At 67.7% G+C, this 14,918-nt stretch overlaps 1 pseudogene across 1 annotated transcript in view; it reads right to left on the reverse strand.

Annotated features, from left to right (window-relative positions):
* Positions 1-3,393, reverse strand: part of LOC309585707 (epidermal growth factor receptor kinase substrate 8-like protein 2) — a 190,781-nt pseudogene extending 187,388 nt beyond the window's left edge. Inside the window, exon 1 of the transcript in view lies at positions 3,373-3,393. The product of the transcript in view is annotated as an epidermal growth factor receptor kinase substrate 8-like protein 2 (transcript). The remainder of the gene's footprint in view (positions 1-3,372) is intronic.
* Positions 3,394-14,918: the final 11,525 nt, after the last annotated feature.

Raw genomic sequence — 14,918 nt, forward strand, 5'->3', positions numbered from 1 at the left:
CTAACCCTAGCCCTAAGCCTAACCCTAGACTGAGGCAGAAATCGGGCATTGGGCTGTGGGGAGTTCCGAGCAGAATGAAGAAGAGGGAGCAAGGATTTGGATGTGCTACGCTCAACTTGGCCTGCCTTTTGCATGGTATCCCTGGAGCTCCTGGCTTTGTGGTTTTGTGAACCCTAACCCTAGGCATAACCCTAACCCTAGCCCTAAGCCTAACCCTAGACTGAGGCAGAAATCGGGCATTGGGCTGTGGTGAGTTCCGAGCAGAATGACGAAGAGGGAGCAAGGATTTGGATGTGCGACGCTCAACTTGGCCTGCCTTTTGCATGGTGAGTATCCCTGGAGCTCCTGGCTTTGTGGTTTTGTGAAGCCTAACCCTAGGCATAACCCTAACCCTAGCCCTAAGCCTAACCCTAGACTGAGGCAGAAATCGGGCATTGGGCTGTGGTGAGTTCCGAGCAGAATGACGAAGAGGGAGCAAGGATTTGGATGTGCTACGCTCAACTTGGCCTGCCTTTTGCATGGTGAGTATCCCTGGAGCTCCTGGCTTTGTGGTTTTGTGAACCCTAACCCTAGGCAGAACCCTAACCCTAGGCATAACCCTAACCCTAGCCCTAAGCCTAACCCTAGACTGAGGCAGAAATCGGGCATTGGGCTGTGGGGAGTTCCGAGCAGAATGAAGAAGAGGGAGCAAGGATTTGGATGTGCTACGCTCAACTTGGCCTGCCTTTTGCATGGTATCCCTGGAGCTCCTGGCTTTGTGGTTTTCTGAACCCTAACCCTAGGCATAACCCTAACCCTAGCCCTAAGCCTAACCCTAGACTGAGGCAGAAATCGGGAATTGGGCTGTGGTGAGTTCCGAGCAGAATGACGAAGAGGGAGCAAGGAACTGGATGTGCTACGCTCAACTTGGCCTGCCTTTTGCATGGTGAGTATCCCTGGAGCTCCTGGCTTTGTGGTTTTCTGAAGCCTAACCCTAGGCATAACCCTAACCCTAGCCCTAAGCCTAACCCTAGACTGAGCCAGTAATCGGGCATTGGGCTGTGGTGAGTTCTGAGCAGAATGACGAAGAGGGAGCAAGGATTTGGATGTGCTACGCTCAACTTGGCCTGCCTTTTGCATGGTGAGTATCCCTGGAGCTCCTGGCTTTGTGGTTTTGTGAACCCTAACCCTAGGCAGAACCCTAACCCTAGGCATAACCCTAACCCTAGACTGAGGCAGTAATCAGGCATTGGGCTGTGGTGAGTTCCGAACAGAATGACAAAGAGGGAGCAAGGATTTGGATGTGCTACGCTCAACTCGGCCTGCCTTTTGCATGGTGAGTATCCCTGGAGCTCCTGGCTTTATGGTTTTCTGAAGCCTAACCCTAGGCATAACCCTAACCCTAGCCCTAAGCCTAACCCTAGACTGAGGCAGAAATCGGGCATTGGGCTGTGGGGAGTTCCGAGCAGAATGACGAAGAGGGAGCAAGGATTTGGATGTGCTACGCTCAACTCGGCCTGCCTTTTGCATGGTGAGTATCCCTGGAGCTCCTGGCTTTGTGGTTTTCTGAAGCCTAACCCTAGGCATAACCCTAACCCTAGCCCTAAGCCTAACCCTAGACTGAGGCAGAAATCGGGCATTGGGCTGTGGTGAGTTCCGAGCAGAATGAAGAAGAGGGAGCAAGGATTTGGATGTGCTACGCTCAACTTGGCCTGCCTTTTGCATGGTATCCCTGGAGCTCCTGGCTTTGTGGTTTTGTGAACCCTAACCCTAGGCATAACCCTAACCCTAGCCCTAAGCCTAACCCTAGACTGAGCCAGTAATCGGGCATTGGGCTGTGGTGAGTTCCGAGCAGAATGACGAAGAGGGAGCAAGGATTTGGATGTGCTACGCTCAACTTGGCCTGCCTTTTGCATGGTGAGTATCCCTGGGTCTCCTGGCTTTGTGGTTTTGTCAGTCCTAACCCTATGCAGAAGCCTAACCCTAACTCTAACCCTACCCCTAACCCGAGCCCCTAACCCTAACCCTAACCCTACGCCTAACCCGAGCCCCTAACCCTAACCCTAACCCTTGCAGAAAGAAGAAGAGGGAGCAAGGTTTTGGATGTGCCGCACTTAACTTGGCCTGCCTTTCGCATGATCAGTGTCCCTGGAGCTCCTGGCTTTGTGGTTTTCTCAATCCTAACCCTAGGCAAAACCCTAACCCTAACCCTACCCCTATCCCTAACCCCTAACCCTAACCCGAGCCCCTAACCCTAACCCTTGCAGAAAGAAGAAGAAGGAGCAAGGTTTTGGATGTTCCGTGCCTAACTTGGCCCGCCTTTTGCATGATCAGTGTCCCTGGAGCTCCTGGCTTTGTGGTTTTCTCAACCTTAACCCTAGGCGTAACCCTAACTCCTAACCCTAACCCTCACCCAAGGCGTAACCCTATCCCTAACCCTACCTTGAGCCAGAAATCCGGCAAAGTGTTGTGGCAAGTTCCGAGCAGAATGACAAAGAGGGAGCAAGGTTTGGGCTGTGTCCTCCTCACCTTGGTATGCCTTTTGCATGCTGAGTATCCCTGGAGCTCCTGGCTTTGTGGTTTCATCAACCCTAACCCTAGGAGAACGCCTAAACCTAACTCTAACGATAGATTGAGCCAGTAATCGGGCATCGGTCTGTGGTGAGTTCCGAGCAGAAAGAGGAAGACGGAGGAAGGTTTTGATATGCCATGCTTAAGTTGGCCTGCCTTTTGTATGGTTAGTGTGCCTGGGTCTCCTGGCTTTGTGGTTTTCTCAATCCTAACCCTAGGCATAACCCTAACCCCTAAGCCTAACCCAAACCCGAGCCCCTAACATTAACCCTAACCCTTGCAGAAAGAAGAAGAGGGAGCCAGGTTTTGTATGTGCCGTGCTTAACTTGGCCTGCCTTTCGCATGATCAGTGTCCCTGGAGCTCCTGGCTTTGTGGTTTCCTCAACCATAACCCGAGGCGTAAACGTAACCCTAACCCTAACCCTAAACCAAACCCCAACCCTAACCCTAGGCGGAGCCAAAAACTGGGCTTTGGGCTGTGGTGAGTTCTGAGCAGAAAGAGGAAGAGGGAGCACGGTTTTGATGTGCCAAGCCCCTAACCCTAACCGTAACCCTTGCAGAAAGAAGAAGAGGGAGCAAGGTTTTGGACGTGCCGTGCTTAAGTTGGCCTGCCTTTCGCATGATCACTGTCCATGGAGCTCCTGGCTTTGTGGTTTTCTCAACCCTAACCCTAGGCGTAACACTAAACCCTAACCCCTAAACCCTAACCCTAACCCCAGCCCCTAACAACCCCGCCCCACATCCGGAGCCCTCCCCCCCCCACATCCGGGTCCTTCCCCCCCCCGCACATCGGGGTCCTTCCCCCCCCCCCCCCTCACATACGGGTACCCACCGCCCCCACATCCGGGCCCGTCTCTGTGCTGGTAATGCTGGGGCACCTGCAGTGCTGGCAGCACCTCTGGGGCAAGAGGAACACGGAGGGGCTGGAGCGAGTCCAGGCAACGGAACGGAGCTGGCAAGGGGCTGGAGAGTTCCTGAGAGAGCTGGGAAAGGGGCACAGCCCGGAGCAAAGGAGGCTCAGGCGGGACCTTGTGGCTCTGCACAAGTCCCTGACAGGAGGGGGCAGCCGGGGGGTTCGGGTTCTGCTCCCAGGGAACAGGGACAGGAGGAGAGGGAACGGCCTCAGGCTGGGCCAGGGGAGGCTCAGGGTGGATATTGGGGAAATTCCTCCATGGAAAGGGCGCTCAGGCCTTGGCACAGCTGCCCAGGGAGGTTTGGAGTGCCCACCCCTGGGAGTGCTCCAACACCTGTGGCTGTGGCAGGGGCGGACGTGGTCAGCGCTGGCCGTACTGCTGCTGGTGGCACTCAGTGATCTCCGAGGTCTTTTCCAACCTTGATTCCGCTCTCAAGGCAGCCCCACGGAGGACCAGAACAAAAGGCACCCCCAGGCTGGGCCCCCCCCACCCCACTGCGCATGCGCGGGCGCGCTGGCCCTACCCACCCTCCCACTGCGCATGCGCGGGAGAGCTGGACGGCCCCCCACCCCCACTGCGCATGCGCGGGAGCGCCGGCCGGCCCCCCACCCCACTGCGCATGCGCGGGGGCGATGGCCGACCCCCCCCAGCCCACTGCGCATGCGCGGGCGCGCTGGGCCCCCCCCCACACCACTGCGCATGCGCGGGAGAGCTGGACGGCCCCCCCCACCCGCACTGCGCATGCGCGGGCGCGCTGGGCCCCCCCCCACACCACTGCGCATGCGCGGGCGCGCTGGGCCCCCCCCCCTCCCCACTGCGCATGGGCGGGTGCGCTGGGCCCGTCCCTGTGCTGGCACTGCTGGGGCACCTGCAGTGCTGGCAGCACCTCTGAGACAAGAGGGACACGGAGGGGCTGGAGCGAGTCCAGGCAAGGGAACGGAGCTGGGAAGGGGCTGGAGAGTTCCTGAGAGAGCTGGGAAAGGTGCACAGCCCGGAGCAAAGGAGGCTCAGGCGGGACCTTGTGGCTCTGCACAAGTCCCTGACAGGAGGGGGCAGCCGGGGGGGTCGGGTTCTGCTCCCAGGGAACAGGGACAGGAGGAGAGGGAACGGCCTCAGGCTGGGCCAGGGGAGGCTCAGGGTGGATATTGGGGAAATTCCTCCATGGAAAGGGCGCTCAGGCCTTGGCACAGCTGCCCAGGGAGGTTTGGAGTGCCCACCCCTGGGAGTGCTCCAACACCTGTGGCTGTGGCATGGGCGGACGTGGTCAGCGCTGGCCGTGCTGCTGCTGGTGGCACTCAGTGATCTCCGAGGTCTTTTCCAACCTTGATTCCGCTCTCAAGGCAGCCCCACGGAGGACCAGAACAAAATGCACCCCCAGGCTGGGCCCCCCCCACCCCACTGCGCATGCGCGGGAGAGTTGGACGGCCCCCCCACCCCCACTGCGCATGCGCGGGGGCGATGGCCGACCCCCCCCCCCCACACCACTGCGCATGCGCGGGCGCGCTGGGCCCCCCCCACCCCCCACTGCGCATGCGCGGGGGTGCTGGCCCTACCCCCACCCCACTGCGCATGCGCGGGAGAGCTGGACGGCCCCCCCCACCCCCACTGCGCATGCGCGGGCGCGCTGGGCCCCCCCACACCACTGCGCATGCGCGCGCGCGCTGGGCCCCCCCCCCCCCCCCCCCACTGCGCATGCGCGGGTGCGCTGGGCCCGTCCCTGTGCTGGCACTGCTGGGGCACCTGCAGTGCTGGCAGCACCTCTGGGACAAGAGGGACACGGAGGGGCTGGAGCGAGTCCAGGCAACGGAACGGAGCTGGCAAGGGGCTGGAGAGTTCCTGAGAGAGCTGGGAAAGGGGCACAGCCCGGAGCAAAGGAGGCTCAGGCGGGATTTTGTGGCTCTGCACAAGTCCCTGACAGGAGGGGGCAGCCGGGGGAGTCGGGTTCTGCTCCCAGGGAACAGGGACAGGAGGAGAGGGAACGGCCTCAGGCTGGGCCAGGGGAGGCTCAGGGTGGATATTGGGGAAATTCCTCCATGGAAAGGGCGCTCAGGCCTTGGCACAGCTGCCCAGGGAGGTTTGGAGTGCCCACCCCTGGGAGTGCTCCAACACCTGTGGCTGTGGCATGGGCGGACGTGGTCTGCGCTGGCCGTGCTGCTGCTGGTGGCACTCAGTGATCTCCGAGGTCTTTTCCAACCTTGATTCCGCTCTCAAGGCAGCCCCACGGAGGACCAGAACAAAAGACACCGCCAGGCTGGGCCCCCCCCACCACCACTGCGCATGCGCGGGCGCGCTGGCCCTACCCCCACCCCACTGCGCAAGCGCGGGCGCGCTGGCCGGCCCCCCACCCCACTGCGCATGCGCGGGGGCGCTGGCCGGCCCCCCACCCCACTGCGCATGCGAGGGAGAGCTGGACGGCCCCCCCACCCCCACTGCGCATGCGCGGGCGCGCCGGCCGGCCCCCCACCCCACTGCGCATGCGCGGGGGCGATGGCCCTACCCCCCCCCCACACCACTGCGCATGCGCGGGCGCGCTGGGCCCCCCCCACCCCCCACTGCGCATGCGCGGGTGTGCTGGCCCTACCCCCACCCCACTGCGCATGCGCGGGAGAGCTGGACGGCCCCCCCCCCCACCCCCACTGCGCATGCGCGGGCGCGCTGGGCCCCCCCACACCACTGCGCATGCGCGGGCGCGCTGGGCCCTCCCCCCTCCCCACTGCGCATGCGCGGGTGCGCTGGGCCCGTCCCTGTGCTGGCACTGCTGGGGCACCTGCAGTGCTGGCAGCACCTCTGGGACAAGAGGGACACGGAGGGGCTGGAGCGAGTCCAGGCAAGGGAACGGAGCTGGCAAGGGGCTGGAGAGTTCCTGAGAGAGCTGGGAAAGGGGCACAGCCCGGAGCAAAGGAGGCTCAGGCGGGACCTTGTGGCTCTGCACAAGTCCCTGACAGGAGGGGGCAGCCGGGAAGGTCGGGTTCTGCTCCCAGGGAACAGGGACAGGAGGAGAGGGAACGGCCTCAGGCTGGGCCAGGGGAGGCTCAGGGTGGATATTGGGGAAATTCCTCCATGGAAAGGGCGCTCAGGCCTTGGCACAGCTGCCCAGGGAGGTTTGGAGTGCCCACCCCTGGGAGTGCTCCAACACCTGTGGCTGTGGCATGGGCGGACGTGGTCTGCGCTGGCCGTGCTGCTGCTGGTGGCACTCAGTGATCTCCGAGGTCTTTTCCAACCTTGATTCCGCTCTCAAGGCAGCCCCACGGAGGACCAGAACAAAAGGCACCCCCAGGCTGGGCGGCCCCCCACCCCACTGCGCATGCGCGGAGGCGCTGGCCCTACCCCCACCCCACTGCGCATGCGCGGGAGAGCTGGACGGCCCCCCACCCCCACTGCGCATGCGCGGGGGCGCCGGCCGGCCCCCCACCCCACTGCGCATGCGCGGGGGCGATGGCCGACCCCCCCCCCACACCACTGCGCATGCGCGGGCGCGCTGGGCCCCCCCCACCCCCCACTGCGCATGCGCGGGTGTGCTGGCCCTACCCCCACCCCACTGCGCACGCGCGGGAGAGCTGGACGGCCCCCCCCACCCCCACTGCGCATGCGCGGGCGCGCTGGGCCCCCCCCACACCACTGCGCATGCGCGGGCGCGCTGGGCCCCCCCCCCTCCCCACTGCGCATGGGCGGGTGCGCTGGGCCCGTCCCTGTGCTGTCACTGCTGGGGCACCTGCAGTGCTGGCAGCACCTCTGGGACAAGAGGGACACGGAGGGGCTGGAGCGAGTCCAGGCAAGGGAACGGAGCTGGCAAGGGGCTGGAGAGTTCCTGAGAGAGCTGGGAAAGGTGCACAGCCCGGAGCAAAGGAGGCTCAGGCGGGACCTTGTGGCTCTGCACAAGTCCCTGACAGGAGGGGGCAGCCGGGGGGGTCGGGTTCTGCTCCCAGGGAACAGGGACAGGAGGAGAGGGAACGGCCTCAGGCTGGGCCAGGGGAGGCTCAGGGTGGATATTGGGGAAATTCCTCCATGGAAAGGGCGCTCAGGCCTTGGCACAGCTGCCCAGGGAGGTTTGGAGTGCCCACCCCTGGGAGTGCTCCAACACCTGTGGCTGTGGCATGGGCGGACGTGGTCTGCGCTGGCCGTGCTGCTGCTGGTGGCACTCAGTGATCTCCGAGGTCTTTTCCAACCTTGATTCCGCTCTCAAGGCAGCCCCACGGAGGACCAGAACAAAAGGCACCCCCAGGCTGGGCGGCCCCCCACCCCACTGCGCATGCGCGGGTGTGCTGGCCCTACCCCCACCCCACTGCGCATGCGCGGGAGAGCTGGACGGCCCCCCACCCCCACTGCGCATGCGCGGGGGCGCCGGCCGGCCCCCCACCCCACTGCGCATGCGCGGGGGCGATGGCCGACCCCCCCCCCACACCACTGCGCATGCGCGGGCGCGCTGGGCCCCCCCCACCCCCCACTGCGCATGCGCGGGTGTGCTGGCCCTACCCCCACCCCACTGCGCACGCGCGGGAGAGCTGGACGGCCCCCCCCACCCCCACTGCGCATGCGCGGGCGCGCTGGGCCCCCCCCACACCACTGCGCATGCGCGGGCGCGCTGGGCCCCCCCCCCTCCCCACTGCGCATGCGCGGGTGCGCTGGGCCCGTCCCTGTGCTGGCACTGCTGGGGCACCTGCAGTGCTGGCAGCACCTCTGGGACAAGAGGGACACGGAGGGGCTGGAGCGAGTCCAGGCAAGGGAACGGAGCTGGCAAGGGGCTGGAGAGTTCCTGAGAGAGCTGGGAAAGGTGCACAGCCCGGAGCAAAGGAGGCTCAGGCGGGACCTTGTGGCTCTGCACAAGTCCCTGACAGGAGGGGGCAGCCGGGGGGGTCGGGTTCTGCTCCCAGGGAACAGGGACAGGAGGAGAGGGAACGGCCTCAGGCTGGGCCAGGGGAGGCTCAGGGTGGATATTGGGGAAATTCCTCCATGGAAAGGGCGCTCAGGCCTTGGCACAGCTGCCCAGGGAGGTTTGGAGTGCCCACCCCTGGGAGTGCTCCAACACCTGTGGCTGTGGCATGGGCGGACGTGGTCAGCGCTGGCCGTGCTGCTGCTGGTGGCACTCAGTGATCTCCGAGGTCTTTTCCAACCTTGATTCCGCTCTCAAGGCAGCCCCACGGAGGACCAGAACAAAAGGCACCCCCAGGCTGGGCCCCCCCCACCCCACTGCGCATGCGCGGGCGCGCTGGCCCTACCCCCCCCCCTCCCCCACTGCGCATGCGCGGGCGCGCTGGCCGGCCCCCCACCCCACTGCGCATGCGCGGGGGCGCTGGCCCTACCCCCACCCCACTGCGCATGCGCGGGAGAGCTGGACGGCCCCCCCCACCCCCCACTGCGCATGCGCGGGGGCGATGGCCAACCACCCCCCACCCCACTGCGCATGCGCGGGCGCGCTGGGCCCCCCCCACCCCCCACTGCGCATGCGCGGGTGCGCTGGCCCTACCCCCACCCCACTGCGCATGCGCGGGAGAGCTGGACGGCCCCCCCCACCCCCACTGGGCATGCGCGGGCGCGCTGGGCCCCCCCCCACACCACTGCGCATGCGCGGGCGCGCTGGGCCCCCCCCCCTCCCCACTGCGCATGCGCGGGTGCGCTGGGCCCGTCCCTGTGCTGGCACTGCTGGGGCACCTGCAGTGCTGGCAGCACCTCTGGGACAAGAGGGACACGGAGGGGCTGGAGCGAGTCCAGGCAACGGAACGGAGCTGGCAAGGGGCTGGAGAGTTCCTGAGAGAGCTGGGAAAGGGGCACAGCCCGGAGCAAAGGAGGCTCAGGCGGGACCTTGTGGCTCTGCACAAGTCCCTGACAGGAGGGGGCAGCCGGGGGGGTCGGGTTCTGCTCCCAGGGAACAGGGACAGGAGGAGAGGGAACGGCCTCAGGCTGGGCCAGGGGAGGCTCAGGGTGGATATTGGGGAAATTCCTCCATGGAAAGGGCGCTCAGGCCTTGGCACAGCTGCCCAGGGAGGTTTGGAGTGCCCACCCCTGGGAGTGCTCCAACACCTGTGGCTGTGGCATGGGCGGACGTGGTCTGCGCTGGCCGTGCTGCTGCTGGTGGCACTCAGTGATCTCCGAGGTCTTTTCCAACCTTGATTCCGCTCTCAAGGCAGCCCCACGGAGGACCAGAACAAAAGGCACCCCCAGGCTGGGCGGCCCCCCACCCCACTGCGCATGCGCGGGCGCGCTGGCCCTACCCCCCCTCCCACTGCGCATGCGCGGGCGCGCTGGCCGGCCCCCCACCCCACTGCGCATGCGCGGGGGCGCTGGCCCTACCCCCACCCCACTGCGCATGCGCGGGAGAGCTGGACGGCCCCCCCACCCCCACTGCGCATGCGCGGGCGCGCCGGCCGGCCCCCCACCCCACTGCGCATGCGCGGGGGCGATGGCCGACCCCCCCCCCCACCCCACTGCGCATGCGCGGGCGCGCTGGGCCCCCCCCACCCCCCACTGCGCATGCGCGGGTGTGCTGGCCCTACCCCCACCCCACTGCGCACGCGCGGGAGAGCTGGACGGCCCCCCCCACCCCCACTGCGCATGCGCGGGCGCGCTGGGCCCCCCCCACACCACTGCGCATGCGCGGGCGCGCTGGGCCCCCCCCCCTCCCCACTGCGCATGGGCGGGTGCGCTGGGCCCGTCCCTGTGCTGTCACTGCTGGGGCACCTGCAGTGCTGGCAGCACCTCTGGGACAAGAGGGACACGGAGGGGCTGGAGCGAGTCCAGGCAAGGGAACGGAGCTGGCAAGGGGCTGGAGAGTTCCTGAGAGAGCTGGGAAAGGTGCACAGCCCGGAGCAAAGGAGGCTCAGGCGGGACCTTGTGGCTCTGCACAAGTCCCTGACAGGAGGGGGCAGCCGGGGGGGTCGGGTTCTGCTCCCAGGGAACAGGGACAGGAGGAGAGGGAACGGCCTCAGGCTGGGCCAGGGGAGGCTCAGGGTGGATATTGGGGAAATTCCTCCATGGAAAGGGCGCTCAGGCCTTGGCACAGCTGCCCAGGGAGGTTTGGAGTGCCCACCCCTGGGAGTGCTCCAACACCTGTGGCTGTGGCATGGGCGGACGTGGTCTGCGCTGGCCGTGCTGCTGCTGGTGGCACTCAGTGATCTCCGAGGTCTTTTCCAACCTTGATTCCGCTCTCAAGGCAGCCCCACGGAGGACCAGAACAAAAGGCACCCCCAGGCTGGGCGGCCCCCCACCCCACTGCGCATGCGCGGAGGCGCTGGCCCTACCCCCACCCCACTGCGCATGCGCGGGAGAGCTGGACGGCCCCCCACCCCCACTGCGCATGCGCGGGGGCGCCGGCCGGCCCCCCACCCCACTGCGCATGCGCGGGGGCGATGGCCGACCCCCCCCCCACACCACTGCGCATGCGCGGGCGCGCTGGGCCCCCCCCACCCCCCACTGCGCATGCGCGGGTGTGCTGGCCCTACCCCCACCCCACTGCGCACGCGCGGGAGAGCTGGACGGCCCCCCCCACCCCCACTGCGCATGCGCGGGCGCGCTGGGCCCCCCCCACACCACTGCGCATGCGCGGGCGCGCTGGGCCCCCCCCCCTCCCCACTGCGCATGCGCGGGTGCGCTGGGCCCGTCCCTGTGCTGGCACTGCTGGGGCACCTGCAGTGCTGGCAGCACCTCTGGGACAAGAGGGACACGGAGGGGCTGGAGCGAGTCCAGGCAAGGGAACGGAGCTGGCAAGGGGCTGGAGAGTTCCTGAGAGAGCTGGGAAAGGTGCACAGCCCGGAGCAAAGGAGGCTCAGGCGGGACCTTGTGGCTCTGCACAAGTCCCTGACAGGAGGGGGCAGCCGGGGGGGTCGGGTTCTGCTCCCAGGGAACAGGGACAGGAGGAGAGGGAACGGCCTCAGGCTGGGCCAGGGGAGGCTCAGGGTGGATATTGGGGAAATTCCTCCATGGAAAGGGCGCTCAGGCCTTGGCACAGCTGCCCAGGGAGGTTTGGAGTGCCCAGCCCTGGGAGTGCTCCAACACCTGTGGCTGTGGCATGGGCGGACGTGGTCAGCGCTGGCCGTGCTGCTGCTGGTGGCACTCAGTGATCTCCGAGGTCTTTTCCAACCTTGATTCCGCTCTCAAGGCAGCCCCACGGAGGACCAGAACAAAAGGCACCCCCAGGCTGGGCCCCCCCCACCCCACTGCGCATGCGCGGGCGCGCTGGCCCTACCCCCCCCCTCCCCCACTGCGCATGCGCGGGCGCGCTGGCCGGCCCCCCACCCCACTGCGCATGCGCGGGGGCGCTGGCCCTACCCCCACCCCACTGCGCATGCGCGGGAGAGCTGGACGGCCCCCCCCACCCCCCACTGCGCATGCGCGGGGGCGATGGCCAACCACCCCCCACCCCACTGCGCATGCGCGGGCGCGCTGGGCCCCCCCCACCCCCCACTGCGCATGCGCGGGTGCGCTGGCCCTACCCCCACCCCACTGCGCATGCGCGGGAGAGCTGGACGGCCCCCCCCACCCCCACTGGGCATGCGCGGGCGCGCTGGGCCCCCCCCACACCACTGCGCATGCGCGGGCGCGCTGGGCCCCCCCCCCTCCCCACTGCGCATGCGCGGGTGCGCTGGGCCCGTCCCTGTGCTGGCACTGCTGGGGCACCTGCAGTGCTGGCAGCACCTCTGGGACAAGAGGGACACGGAGGGGCTGGAGCGAGTCCAGGCAACGGAACGGAGCTGGCAAGGGGCTGGAGAGTTCCTGAGAGAGCTGGGAAAGGGGCACAGCCCGGAGCAAAGGAGGCTCAGGCGGGACCTTGTGGCTCTGCACAAGTCCCTGACAGGAGGGGGCAGCCGGGGGGGTCGGGTTCTGCTCCCAGGGAACAGGGACAGGAGGAGAGGGAACGGCCTCAGGCTGGGCCAGGGGAGGCTCAGGGTGGATATTGGGGAAATTCCTCCATGGAAAGGGCGCTCAGGCCTTGGCACAGCTGCCCAGGGAGGTTTGGAGTGCCCACCCCTGGGAGTGCTCCAACACCTGTGGCTGTGGCATGGGCGGACGTGGTCTGCGCTGGCCGTGCTGCTGCTGGTGGCACTCAGTGATCTCCGAGGTCTTTTCCAACCTTGATTCCGCTCTCAAGGCAGCCCCACGGAGGACCAGAACAAAAGGCACCCCCAGGCTGGGCGGCCCCCCACCCCACTGCGCATGCGCGGGCGCGCTGGCCCTACCCCCCCTCCCACTGCGCATGCGCGGGCGCGCTGGCCGGCCCCCCACCCCACTGCGCATGCGCGGGGGCGCTGGCCCTACCCCCACCCCACTGCGCATGCGCGGGAGAGCTGGACGGCCCCCCCACCCCCACTGCGCATGCGCGGGCGCGCCGGCCGGCCCCCCACCCCACTGCGCATGCGCGGGGGCGATGGCCGACCCCCCCCCCACCCCACTGCGCATGCGCGGGCGCGCTGGGCCCCCCCCACCCCCCCACTGCGCATGCGCGGGTGCGCTGGCCCTACCCCCACCCCACTGCGCATGCGCGGGAGAGCTGGACGGCCCCCCCCCCACCCCCACTGCGCATGCGCGGGCGCGCTGGCACCCCCCCTCCACTGCGCATGCGCGGGCGCGCTGGGCCCCCCCCACCCCCCACTGCGCATGCGCGGGTGCGCTGGCCCTACCCCCACCCCACTGCGCATGCGCGGGAGAGCTGGACGGCCCCCCCACCCCCACTGCGCATGCGCGGGCGCGCTGGGCCCCCCCCACACCACTGCGCATGCGCGGGCGCGCTGGGCCCCCCCTCCTCCCCACTGCGCATGCGCGGGTGCGCTGGGCCCGTCCCTGTGCTGGCACTGCTGGGGCACCTGCAGTGCTGGCAGCACCTCTGGGACAAGAGGGACACGGAGGGGCTGGAGCGAGTCCAGGCAAGGGAACGGAGCTGGCAAGGGGCTGGAGAGTTCCTGAGAGAGCTGGGAAAGGGGCACAGCCCGGAGCAAAGGAGGCTCAGGCGGGATTTTGTGGCTCTGCACAAGTCCCTGACAGGAGGGGGCAGCCGGGGGGGTCGGGTTCTGCTCCCAGGGAACAGGGACAGGAGGAGAGGGAACGGCCTCAGGCTGGGCCAGGGGAGGCTCAGGGTGGATATTGGGGAAATTCCTCCATGGAAAGGGCGCTCAGGCCTTGGCACAGCTGCCCAGGGAGGTTTGGAGTGCCCACCCCTGGGAGTGCTCCAACACCTGTGGCTGTGGCATGGGCGGACGTGGTCAGCGCTGGCCGTGCTGCTGCTGGTGGCACTCAGTGATCTCCGAGGTCTTTTCCAACCTTGATTCCGCTCTCAAGGCAGCCCCACGGAGGACCAGAACAAAAGGCACCCCCAGGCTGGGCGGCCCCCCACCCCACTGCGCATGCGCGGAGGCGCTGGCCCTACCCCCACCCCACTGCGCATGCGCGGGAGAGCTGGACGGCCCCCCACCCCCACTGCGCATGCGCGGGGGCGCCGGCCGGCCCCCCACCCCACTGCGCATGCGCGGGGGCGATGGCCGACCCCCCCCCACACCACTGCGCATGCGCGGGCGCGCTGGGCCCCCCCCACCCCCCACTGCGCATGCGCGGGTGTGCTGGCCCTACCCCCACCCCACTGCGCATGCGCGGGAGAGCTGGACGGCCCCCCCCACCCCACTGCGCATGCGCGGGCGCGCTGGGCCCCCCCCACACCACTGCGCATGCGCGGGCGCGCTGGGCCCCCCCCCCCTCCCCACTGCGCATGCGCGGGTGCGCTGGGCCCGTCCCTGTGCTGGCACTGCTGGGGCACCTGCAGTGCTGGCAGCACCTCTGGGACAAGAGGGACACGGAGGGGCTGGAGCGAGTCCAGGCAAGGGAACGGAGCTGGCAAGGGGCTGGAGAGTTCCTGAGAGAGCTGGGAAAGGTGCACAGCCCGGAGCAAAGGAGGCTCAGGTGGGACCTTGTGGCTCTGCACAAGTCCCTGACAGGAGGGGGCAGCCGGGGGGGTCGGGTTCTGCTCCCAGGGAACAGGGACAGGAGGAGAGGGAACGGCCTCAGGCTGGGCCAGGGGAGGCTCAGGGTGGATATTGGGGAAATTCCTCCATGGAAAGGGCGCTCAGGCCTTGGCACAGCTGCCCAGGGAGGTTTGGAGTGCCCACCCCTGGGAGTGCTCCAACACCTGTGGCTGTGGCATGGGCGGACGTGGTCAGCGCTGGCCGTGCTGCTGCTGGTGGCACTCAGTGATCTCCGAGGTCTTTTCCAACCTTGATTCCGCTCTCAAGGCAGCCCCACGGAAGACCAGAACAAAAGGCACCCCCAGGCTGGGCCCCCCCCACCCCACTGCGCATGCGCGGGCGCGCTGGCCCTACCCCCCCTCCCACTGCGCATGCGCGGGCGCGCTGGCCGGCCCCCCACCCCACTGCGCATGCGCGGGGGCGCTGGCCCTACCCCCACCCCACTGCGCATGCGCGGGAGAGCTGGACGGCCCCCCCACCCCCACTGCGCATGCGCGGGCGCGCCGGCCGG

Source organism: Coloeus monedula (genome assembly GCF_965178545.1).
Source record: "Coloeus monedula genome assembly, contig: HAP1_SCAFFOLD_137, whole genome shotgun sequence".
Lineage (NCBI taxonomy): Eukaryota > Metazoa > Chordata > Aves > Passeriformes > Corvidae > Coloeus > Coloeus monedula.